The 12448-nt window shown below is 35.1% G+C and overlaps 1 protein-coding gene and 1 long non-coding RNA gene across 11 annotated transcripts in view; one reads left to right on the forward strand and one right to left on the reverse strand.

Annotated features, from left to right (window-relative positions):
• Positions 1–12448, forward strand: part of Dnm3 (dynamin 3) — a 531047-nt gene that overhangs the window by 261425 nt on the left and 257174 nt on the right. The gene's annotated exons all lie outside the window — the stretch shown is intronic.
• LOC104870180 overlaps positions 6133–12448 on the reverse strand; it is a 51097-nt gene continuing 44781 nt past the window's right edge. For 2 of the 4 annotated variants that reach the window (XR_782463.2, XR_782462.2), the window contains one exon: positions 8646–10027. This is a non-coding gene — a long non-coding RNA (uncharacterized LOC104870180). Of the gene's footprint in view, positions 6297–7789; positions 7864–8645; positions 10028–12448 lie in introns of those variants that run through there. The other 2 variants (XR_782464.2, XR_004516628.1) reach the window with 2 other exon arrangements.

Raw genomic sequence — 12448 nt, forward strand, 5'->3', positions numbered from 1 at the left:
GCCTTTTTTGAGTCTGGCCCAAGAACAATATTTTGGCTTCTGTCTCTTCATTTTCCTCTCTCCATTATCAATGCTATAAAATTGGATTGTCTTGAATTCAAGGTACTTCTCACTCTAATTTAGTAGCATATAATCAGCATTTGTTTCACTCTCCACTGCAGACTCACCTTTGTATATCCAAAGTGGACAGAGTATTCAACCAAACCAAATGGGCCTTCAGTTAATAAGAGGCTCCTACGTACACATCATTTCCTGTTTTTATTGTAGCTTTATAGACAGTTTTCCATCTGACTAATGATCTTAATGATGAAGGCCTTCATGGTTAACACTTACTGAGCACTTACAGTTTGACAGGCATTGAGCTAAGTCAGTGCTTTATTCACATTCTCCATTTTAGTGATTCAAAGGGAATGAGTGATTTGAACCCTGCTAAGTGCCAGTACTCCGCTCTTAGTCATCTGAACATTTCTCAACAAATATTTTCTGAGTACTTTTTATGTACCAGCAGTTATCCTGTTCAGAAAATGGCCAGCGAGGAATTCATGGTCTCTACCTTTAGGAGGGATATTTCCCAATAAATAAAATACACAGATAGCAAAACCTACTGATGCTGATTGAAGATGTGTTTGACATAACGAATGTCTCGGGTGGGGAGTAGGGTAACAGATGGGGGCACTTTAAATTGAATGGGTAGAAAAGTTTGTGTTAATGTCCTGTGGCAGTGTTGAACCTGATGACTTTAACTAATGGGAGCAAGCCTAAAGGGGCTGGAGCAAAGAAAGAGAGGGACTGTACAGATGAAGGACTGCAGTCACTCCTAAGAGCAATGAGAAGATCTTGAAGTTTTTAAACTGGAGGCCACACCATCAGACTTGAATATTTTATGGACTCCATTAGTTGGATTGGGAGAAGGCAAAACTGAATTGGGGAGTTATTGGAAAGCTGTTGTCATGGTCTGCAGGAGAAATCATGGTAGCCTAGGTTGCGATGGTTGATGGAAATGGATAGTAATGAATGGATTTAAGAGATTTTTCGAAAGGTGAAAATGATAAGGAAAACCGAATCACATGTGTGAACTGTAAGCCTTGGGAACTCTTGTTTTTTTTCACACCAGGACTGGGAGGAGGCACTCATCAAATATTGATTAGTGAAGGTATAATTGAATAAATATATAAATAAATACAGTATAATAATTTACCAAAGGCCTAAATTAAATTAGTGAATTATAGGGTAAAGTTACCCTTAGAAGTAGATTGTCTTGGAATTGTTAATTTTCATCATTGTGGGTTAGGGTTTTTTTTTTTTTTCTCCTCTCACTATACAAATGTGACTTCCTAGGCTGAAGATCACTTAGGGCCAAAATAAATTTCTCAATGTTATTTTCATGCATGAATATGTGTTACATAATTTTTTGGGAAAATTTAGAAGAAAAGATATGGAAATAAACTAGAAACTGTCATTTCAAAAGGATTTTAAGTCTAGATAATTTTACATTAGTATCTTAACATCTAAATTTGAAAATAATAATGATTTCTTTAAAATATGTATAGGATGAGTAGGATGTTCTGATTCAAGGAGAAATGAACCTTATTTCTCCTAATATCAGTGAAAAGTATACTGTATGTGCAGATTTTAACAGTAAAAATATCTGAAAAAAAAGGGTCTGCTAATTTATGCATAATAAAAGTACTTAGCCAATATTCTATTTCTGTAGCCCAACACAGTGCTTAAAATCATATGGAATACTCCTAGAATAGTAGTCATGCAATAGTCATGTTTCCAGTGGTACTGAGCTAACTTTATACCTTTGAAGAAATTCCAAAATCTTCACTGAAATAAGGACATTCTTTGGACTCTTAAGAAATTACAGGCCTCGTTCTTGTGGGTCAGATTGTTTGGATAGCTTGATAAGGAGATTATATAATTCCCTTATAGGGATATTTATTTCATTTTGTTTTTCCTGTGGAGTGGTAACAGATGACATGTGTAACTCTAGTAACAGGAGACGAAGTGACAGCCATATCCCTGGATGGTCAATTTTACAAGATCAAGAAGTTACGGGAATCTTCAGGTTTTTTTTTTTTTCATTTATACTTTCAAAATTGTGCTTTTTTTTTCCCTGCTGGATCTCATATTCCCTGTGACCAAGCACGTTGGCATCAACTCTTTAAATACCATTCACACTCCTTGTTGAGATGTACTTAGGCAAAACTTTGATATTTTACAAAAAAAAAGGTCCAAATAAATATTTACCTTTAACCTTTTTTTGGGGGGGGTACTGGGGATCGAACTTGGGACCTTGTGCTTGCGAAGCACTGAGTTAAATCCTCAGCCCTTTAACCTATTTAGATTACTTTAAATTGTGCATCTTTGTAGTTGTGTTTTTCACATACTACTTTAATACTTTTAAATACCATACTATTTCATGGAAACTAGTTTCTACATTCTAGTATTATCCAAAGATTTTCAATTTTGAAAAAAATTTTACTTAATAAATCATAAGATCAAATGCTATTTCAAACTTATTAAAATATGTTTAGATCCAAACTCACTTGGCATATGCATTATTTGATTAAAAAATCAACGTTGGAAAAAACACCATATCACATTTTATATTACCCTTTCCCAGAAAAGCAAAGCTACTGTATCTCATGTCATGAACATAAATACATATGAAACATTCCTTAAGATTTTTTGAGATCTAAGTAAAAAAAAAAAAAAAGTTTTAAAAAAGTGTTTAGCTCCAGGTTTACAGAAAAAAAAAAATCCCTGAAATGTTAACCTGGAATGCCTTGTTTTGGGCTAGCTCTGCTGCCCCTGCCCCTGCCCCTGGCTTTCCCTTGGGTCATGGTGGACTGGAGTGGTCTCCTCAGTGTACATCCTGAGTGTTGTCACACACAGAGCCATGACTGCCTTCCAGGGTCCAGTGGAATGATTCTGCATGTGAACTGTGTGGGCAGTGCTTGCTAGAGGTTGTACAAAGCACTTAAAATTGTGTGAAATTATATAAATAGTCCATTTTTATATTATCTTCCTGTTTATATTTTGCATTTCATTAAGTATTGTGTGAGAATTTATTTGCTAGTTATAGTGCTTTATCTAAGATGGAAACCTGCGTTGTACAATGAATTTTAGAGAAGCAGAAGTGGGTTTTAGTAGATGATGTGTTGTTTTAACTGTAGACTGTTGAAATGCAAGACATTTTGTTTTACTTATATTTTCACTTCACAGTTTTGCCCATTGCTCAAGTTTTTTTTTCCTTAAATAAATTATACTGTCAAGTTTGGTTTAAATACCATAAAATCAGAAAATTTGGAACATATGGGGGACTCAGAATTAAAACTAAGTATTTCATTTTAGAAATGAAATCTCTGAATGTAAAATAGCCTACTTTGGTTCAAAATATATACTTTCAATAATTATTCATTAAATCTTAAAAAATAGTTTGGGGTACTCTAGTGTTATATTGTTAAGCTTGAACAGGATCTTTTTGAGAAAAGTAAATTCTAATTCTAAATAGTGAAAGTTAGCATTGTAATGAACCAAATCAAAGTTGAAAAATTTCTAATTTTGCTCCCTTTCCACTTTTTATTCTTAAATGTTTGAAATACTCATATACAAAAGCCAGCCCTGATCATTTCACTCCAATTAACCATGCACAAATTGAAGTTTTACTTTTTTCCTCAGAAGATAAGCAGTGCATATCCATTAAGTACTTTCCTCAAGCTTCTGAAAGTTCTGAAGAGCATGAATGTGGTGAATGCGGGCGTGTTCCAAATGAACGCATCGACCCTGTATATTCTTTTCCCAGAATCATTGCAGAAGCCGCTTCTTAATTGAACAATGAGAACGTAATAATTCTATGTATATCACGACACTTGAAAATACTGATGTTTCAATTTCAACTTTCCATTTATCAAAATAGGAGCAATTATTTTAATAAATTTGAAAATATGTTGGAAATACTTTTCCCCACTATAGCTTACATAGACAAGTCTGTGAGTTTCTTAAGAGACTTGATCCTTTAGAATATTACCCTTTTCTCCTTTTTCTTCTCTTTCTATGCCTCACCACCTCCCCATAGAAGAAAAAAAATTACAATATAGAAAACAATACTTAGTTTATGTATTAGAACTATTAGAATAATTTATTTCTTGTCAAACATCAAACTGAAGTTCTGTTTTGCTATATTGATTTTTTTTAAAAAAAGATAAATTATGGGATGCTTCAAAGATGTATACAATAAATGTCAAGGGTAATGATTTGCTAACAACAATTAGGAAAAGAGAATTATAGAAAGCACAGGAACATTTTCAGAAATGGGTTTTATTATATTTCATAGGCACCACTTACTTTACTTTTTTGGTGGGTTTTAATATTTGAATCAAAATAAAATAATAAGAATAATACATACGAGTTAAGTATTAAGCCAACAGATTAAAAGCCCAGACCCCAAGCCCCTCACTCTGGTTGTAGCTCTTGGATGCTATGGTGTGAGGACTGCTTTCTTTCAATGGCTGGTTGTCATTCAGGCTGGGTTGTCATGTGACTGCCTGTCTGTGCCTGCTGTACAGGTGAGCGGATGTTCTGCACAGCAAGTGTAGACAGGCAGACACATGACAACTCTGTCCAGCCAGGCCCTTGGTTCCTTCAGGTTTCCTTTGCTCATGGACAGATACAATCAGCCTGTTTTCCAGATTAGGTGATTTGGGAGGGTGAGGGGAGAGGGAGAAAAACACACAGCAGAATTAAACATTAAAATATTGTGGAACTAAAAACAAGTTAGACGTTTGACTTTATTCAGAAAGTACACTTATACATTCGTTCCAATGTGCTAACATGGATATTTGGCATAACAGAAAACTCACATTAAAATTTTAAGGAAGAAAAAGATTAAACACAAGTTTTATTCTCAAATACAGTTTCTATTATGACTGGCCCGCATGCAGTCAGAGTTCAGAGTAACTGAACCAGATGTTTTTCCTCTTTGCAAAACTTTGCATATTTTAATTCTGAAGTTAAAGATAAAAACTATGTTTATACATGTTCCTTGTAGTAGATAAGAACTATAACCTTGCCCACAAAGAAGAAAATTGTCATTTACATGGTAATAGCAGCCATTTTCAAAATAATTAATGAGCTTAATGTATTTGGCAACTCTACCAATGGACTTTGGTTTCTGATGCTTTGATAGTGGCATTTTATATCTTGAGGAATTCATCTAAAATTTTCATTTTCCTTTTTAATGCATAGTTTCTAAGTATGGAGTGAAAATCAAATAAAAGGCAGTAGTGACTTCAAGTTTTCCACCCCTTAATTAACTTACAGGGTCATGAAATGAACCAAAGGATGTGAACTGGAAAGCTGTTCGAAACAGTGATGCTCAGAATATATTTTGGACATTATTAGTGTATGTATGTTTACAAAATAGGACCTTAAACACTGAAAAGGAAAACTTATTTCATATCCAAACATTAAATCCCAACTTTGGAAATTTTTCTTATAATAAAGAATTAATAATATTACATATATAGATATAAAATGCAATTCTGGGGAGTCAAGAATGATTTTGGCTATTTTAATCTAAATTACCATTTCACACATGTAAAGGCATTTCTACTTGCATCCCTTTAAAACAAAATATCCATACAGACAAAGTTCCAATGAGTTGGATTTCTTTAAAAAAAAAAAAAAACCCCACACACATATCACTATCCAAGGAGTATATACTTGGGATTTAAAAAAAAATATTTTGTTTAAAAAATAAGCAAGTAATTTATTATTTACCTTTAATTATGTTAATAAATTTTTGAGAAAGTAGTAAAGCAACCTTATAGAGAGCAAAAATAGTTTTCAGTGTCTGAAAAATGGCAGTTCTACAAATATGAACTTTTAGACAGTGACTACATATGGTAAGTTTGACAAAGAATTGATGTGTCATTTCTATGTGTTTGTTTAATTTTTAAAAAACAGATAATTCTGTTTCTGTTCATCACTTCAAAGTAGAACTGTTTTTATTTTTCTTCACAGAATTAAAAACATCAGTAAACTTGGCTGCTGTTTAAGTAATTTCAAGGTTAGATTATGCAAAAAGCAAATACCTGAAAATACTATTAAGCTATTACTGCTGCATTCAGGGCAACGGAAAATAATTGTAGAATGATTTACTTAGAAAGAATGTACTGGTAGAAATTAAAAGTTACTATATTTTGCATAAATAATTAAAAGTTACTATATTCTGCATAGATAATTTGATCCAGTTTACTGTGCTCAATTAAAGGAATGATGCATGCAACCTGAAAAAATAAAAAGAAATATTTGTGAGTTCATATATTATCCTTCAATATGAAACAGTTTTATTACACCAAGATATCCAAAAATTTTTAAGCCTGAAAAATCAGTCATAGCAGTTTTTCAGGGTGAAAAAAAATCTAACTGAAAAATAAGAAAAATTCATCTACTCTTAAGGCTTTTGTACAACTTATACTCCTGATTGTTTTTTAAAACACAGCTATAGTATGTATGTGGCATATGCATATTTTATATTATGTTGAACCTGTCCCAAGCTGGTTAAAAAAATGAAAGACTGAAAAAATTTCTGACAACTTTCCATCTCCCAAATGATAGGATGAATATTACTTTGTCTCTTAAATTCCTAGTCAAAATGTGAAACAGCCATTGCATTATCATCATTCTATGCAATCTTAAAATCTTTATTATATCTTATTTCCTTTTTGTCTTTTATTTTTTAAGAAAAAAATGTAAGAAAAGAATTACCTTCTATAGAAAAATTAAAGCAAGGCGACTCCAGTAAATTGAGTATCATGATACGACAGAAAATTCAAATTGAAGATTTAATTATCTTTGTTGATTTACTTCATTAATCCTATTTATTAAACTGATATAAAAATTCTTAATAGGCCACCTTTGAAAACTTCTAAACATTTATGTCTCTGTAATTTGCAGGACACCAAAGGATAAAGGGATTTGAAGAAAGTTTCAATCTTAACTCAGGCATTTCCTGTCCCAGGTTAAAGCCTGACCTTCCAGTTTTTTTAAGCTGGGATTTGTGAGTGATGGTCTCTTATTATTTAGACATTATTGCCATGGGTGGGCCAGTCTCCTTAGAGTAAGTTGAGGTGTTTTAAAAGAGTAGATTCCTTATAGAGTAATTGAAAGCTTTGGCTTCTCTTTACTGGATATGGGCATTTGTGGATGCGGTTTTTTTTTTTCTTCTTTGCTTAACCAAGTTGTACTTTCTTTTCCCAAAAAATCAAAAGTGAAAAGGCAAAATATTCTTTCATTAGGACTTTTATGTCTAAATTCTTTTGCACAGAGTGAAATGCTTGGGTGGTCTGTAAGCAAAGGTGGGGGTAGATAGTACCTTTTGGTCTCAAAAACATAAACATATTATCTGGGCGGAAAGCGTGATGCCAGGCAGGAAGGATATTAAGCCTATGGACTAACTGCAGGAAAGTGATCAGTATGAAACTCTGTCCCATTGTAAACAGACTTTCTTTTATTTGGAGATCTATAGCTTTATAGAAATATTTTAAAATTTCAGTGGACTGTTTTATATTGAACCCCTTTCAATTACTGAATGATTTTGAAGCTGATACCCTGAATTTCCTTCTCCTTAGATAGCCGAAAAAATTCTTTCAGTGCAGTACTTAATTTATCAGTCATCCACACATTAAAATGATAACTATGAAATTTCTATGAAATGCAGTGTGGACAGACCCTGCCAATAATTTTCTCTTTATGGCCACAATGTCTAATTTTAACTCACCATTACATCCAGGTCAGTTTTAGTCGAAGATGCTCACTGTTGGTTAGTTTCCTCTGGAATAGATTCCACGATCCCTAAAATATTTGTATATCTCCTTATAAGGTAATAGCAAAATAATATTAAACATTATTCTAATCACCCTCTAAACAGATACAGCTACTTTTTATGATTATGTGTGTATAAATGTTGGTACCAGCATGTAGAACACCTTCCTGCCTTCATTCAGCAGCAGTTTATAAAATGATCTTTTGGTTTTGATTGATCCTTAATTTAACTCATACAATTTAAAATTTATTATTCCTTTTCATTTGTTAAAAGTTTGCCTTACAAATGGGTCTTTAGGACTGAGCACAGACAGGGCTCCTTGGTTACCCCTTTACAAAGTAATTTTTATATTTTTACTTTTGGACTTAAGCCAAGGACACAATTGTATCCCTTCTATCTCCAGATTAAAAGTCACCTCCGGGATAAAATAGGTGAGGGACTTCTAAAGGTTAGTTTCTCTGAAAAAAAACAAAAGACTAATATGAAGGAAGAAATTTAATTTAAATATACATTAAATCAGAGCAAATTATGAAATTCAATTTTTTCTACAATAAAAAAAATAAAACCCACAAAATTTGAGAAATCTTATACATCGCCGAAATACTGTGTAGCTAGCTTTCTCCTTTAGTAATTGGATAAATTAACAAAATTGCATTTCTTTGAAACATAAGCTCCCATCAATTACCTAATAGTTTTTGTTGATGTTGTTGTTTTCTATGTAAAAAAAGCTGTAGATTTAAAAAGTCTCAAATGTTCTATTAAAATAATTAATATGGAAATCTCTAAGTCACAAGAGAAAATGAAAATGACTTCACTATATCATCTAAGTTAAAAATATCTAAATTTCTCCTTGCTAGTTATATTTTAACTAAAAACCATGAGTAGATGAGAAAACTTAGGTGTTCCTTACACCAACCAGTTGCAGAATGATCAGGATAGATTTTAAGTTGTTTTGACAAAGAAGAAACTTTGGGAAACTTCTGTAATGAAATATTTTGAAAAACAGAATCTGTGTCAAATTTTAACTGTTACAAAATGCAAAATAGAAAATTATTTGCTCAGGACAAAGACATTATGTTCACTTTCCTATAGAAAAACATTTTCGTTTCACAGAATTATTTTAAGGTAGAATTAAATGGGGGTTGAGGGAGTTAGAGGTTAGGCAGTGCCAGTATTCCAGAACTTTCTTTAAGGGACCCAGCTCTAAAGTTCAATACAAATCACCCAGATCACACTGCAGCCCAGACTTTCCTATTTTTCTGTTTAGGATTTCATTCAGCTTGAGGGTTTCTTCCCTCCCACCATCCTCTCCCTCTCCCACCCTCTTTCACCTCCAAGCCTGCTGGAAACTGACCAAAGAAAACTTCTGTCTTCATTTACAAATTCCTTTTTTATCAGTAGGTTTCTAGACAAAGTACCTTATCATTTTAAAAGCTGGGAGACGTAGAAGCCTTGTAAAATATAGGCAAGAGGTTTCAGCTGACTAGCAATTCATCACCCATTCTTGGAAGTAAAAATAAGTAATGCAGTTATATACTGTGATGTCTACAGACAGAAGTTTCTAGTCTCTGATTTATTCAGTTGCTGACTCAGTAAGTTGTGGGTTGGCACTCATTTCTGGGCGAAGTCTCCTCTGCATTGTCTGGTGGGCAAAAACTTGGCAGGCCCATCTTTTATTGTTAGGGATTGTTATTCCTGGTATTTATTTTACATAAGTAAATATTTAGAAAAATTCTACTCATATGGAATTTTGAAAATAGCAAGGATTCTTTAGTTTTGGGCAAAATTCACTCAATCCTGTAGTGTTCAAAGTCATGCATTTAACCCGCATTCATCATGTTAGTCTCTGAATTATTCACTTCAACAATTCAAAACTAATCTTGTTGAGTTATTCTTAAGTGTTCGGAGTGAGTTTTTTCACATTTCATTTTGAAGTGGAAAAACCTTTGAACTTAAGACACTTGAATGCCAATCTTTAGAAATAATAAAACACATAGTAAGTCATTACATATTATACATCCTTGCTTTTTAAAATTTAACACATGGCCCTCTATCACACATGGGACCCATACCTCAGTTGCCATGGTCACAGACCAGGTGAGCAGTCACAGAGGCCTTACCCGCAGGTTTTCCCTCCAGTGGTCCCTTCCCAGCAGTGTCCCTGGGCGCTTCTTGGTCCCTAGTGTGCAAAACCTGTGAAGAGAAACACTGGGTGTGAGATTCGATAAAGGAGCAAACCAATGTCTTCTCCTTGGAAACAGCAAATTTTGTCCCCAGCAGTCCATGGCGTTGCTGTCCCTTGCCCAGTCTAACCAATGTGCAGACTACTGTACAACGGCATTGTCCTGAACAGGTAGTCTGAACACTGGGGCGACGGAGCAGGATCTCCAGAAGCTTCCAGCTGTGGACTTAAAATCCTCTCCCGGTCCTGGGGAAGAGCCTCCCTTCCTGCACCAGGGGTGGATTCAGCTTTCCCCCCTGAATTCGGCCGCACTGACTGAGACGCACTCAAGGGCTGTGATTTCCAGTCTTGACGTGGCACATTTGCTGCAGACTAGGGAACTGGCAATGAATTTAGGACCAGGAAAAGGGGGAGGGCTGGGCTGGAGAGTCCATATATGGGATGATGTCACCCTGGGGAGGTTTGGGTATGTGCTGTGCCGCTGGAGAGACCGCTAGAATCGCCTGCTCTCAGACATGGGTCTGTGCATAAAATGGTACCAGATGTTCTCGTGTAATGTTAAGCAGTCATTTCATCTTCAGGCCAGATTTTTTTCCTCAACTGGGCAGGAAGTGGGCCCCAGTATGGAAAAGCTGTAAAAAAAGAGTCAAGATGTACAGTTCTGCTGTGGCCAACTGAAAGTGAGTTAAGAGTAGCAGTACAAATTTGCCGTCTGATCCAGGCTAGAGAAGTCATTTGAAGATAGAGAAGAGATAAAGTAGTAAACAGAAAGTTGAACACTGGAAGGCAGAGTTCATTTGGAAACCTTTTTGGAGCTTTCCCGTGGTACTTTATTTTCTGGTGTTTCACTCGTCAGAAAGGGCAGATAAGTTTTGTTATTTTTCCCCCCTCATTCCCTCCTCCTCCTTGTCTGTTGGATCTGTCAGCGGCTTGCAGGCTGCTCTAGACTTGAGCAGTAATTATAGCAACTTCCTGAAAGTGAAGCCCCCATGAAAAGTCTGGAGAAATGTTCTTTGTCATGGCCTCTACATGAGTAATTAGTTCCACATGTGGCCTTCCTAGTTTCCCTCAGCTATTTTGGCTGGCTCTTGGAATGCTGTGCTATAGCTTTACCTAAAGAAACTTTAAAGTTTTGATTTCAGGCACCCACAATGCAATGATGACTCTGGTCTCCTAACAAATTGCCTCTGGCAGATGCAGGCTGTTAGGTGTAATACTGTTTTTCACTGGTAATTCCTGACTCTGTTTTAGTACTTTTGTTTTGTTTGCACAGTATTCTATTGTTTAGTTTTATCTCTGGTTAAGTAAATCTGTTGAAGTTTGCCAATACCGGCTTGACCAAAGGTTACAAGATATCAGACCCCCGGCACCCACTCTTCTCCTCCCCCGTTGTTACTATTTTCAGTTATAATATTGCTGAATACTGTGAAAGTGAAGTTCTCTGACTTTCTGTCCACAGATCTCTGATTAATATTAGAGTCGTTTCAAACAAGAGCTTGATTAATTGGCTCTCCAGACACAGATCACGATGTGAGAAAATTTTTAGATAGCTTCCAAATTTAATTTGACTCACCAAACTGAGAAGTGTAGCATTGTTTCAAGAAACGCAGCCAAGGCAATTCATTTCTACTGGCCTTCTGCAATTCTTTTTAGAAGTAGAAAAGCATACCACTTTTATATACATCGGGTGGAATGTTTTAAAATACTTCAAGCCAGAACTGGTTTAAAGCATTTGGTTTTCATAAAATGACTTATTCTAAATTAACATACCACTAAGAGTTCAAAAATGATTACAAGGCCTGGTTACCTTGTGGGGAAGATGAAATATTATGAAAATGAATTATCTAGAAGCTTAGGATGGAACAAAGAAATTAGCAGGTGGCGTGTCATTCATAGTGAGTTTTTAAATCACCAGTAGAAATCTGAGAAATTTCTTCATATCATGGTAGTCTTTCTTTTTTTGCTCATATCTTTGAGGCCTAGCCCATAAAGCTTGAGGAAGCCAGTATAATTTAACTTCCTTTTCTCCATATCATACTACAAGCAGTGTAAGTGGCTGAACATGATCTAATAGTCTTCTTACATGTGGATACTAATTAAGTATCTATGCATTCATTCATTATCATGGAGAAGGTACGAGCCAGTGGTCCACCAGCAATCCACCATTGCAGGGGCAGACCAGAGAGACCTGGGCCAAGTGGCGCCCATGCACACAATCCAGGACTTGGAGAGGCTGACACAGGAGGATCATAAGTTCGAGTGTCATCTGCACAATTCTGCAAGGCCTTGTCTCTTACTGAAGAAAATAATGGCTGTCAGTGCAGTTCATTGTGAAGTCCTGGATTCAGTCCTTAGTAACACACACACACACACACACACACACACACACACACACAAAAGATAAAACATTTTTTCTTCCCATATATTAATAG

The sequence above is a fragment of the Fukomys damarensis genome, unplaced genomic scaffold (assembly GCF_012274545.1).
Source record: "Fukomys damarensis isolate Sample0158 unplaced genomic scaffold, DMR_v1.0_HiC HiC_scaffold_11, whole genome shotgun sequence".
In the NCBI taxonomy this organism is placed as follows: domain Eukaryota; kingdom Metazoa; phylum Chordata; class Mammalia; order Rodentia; family Bathyergidae; genus Fukomys; species Fukomys damarensis.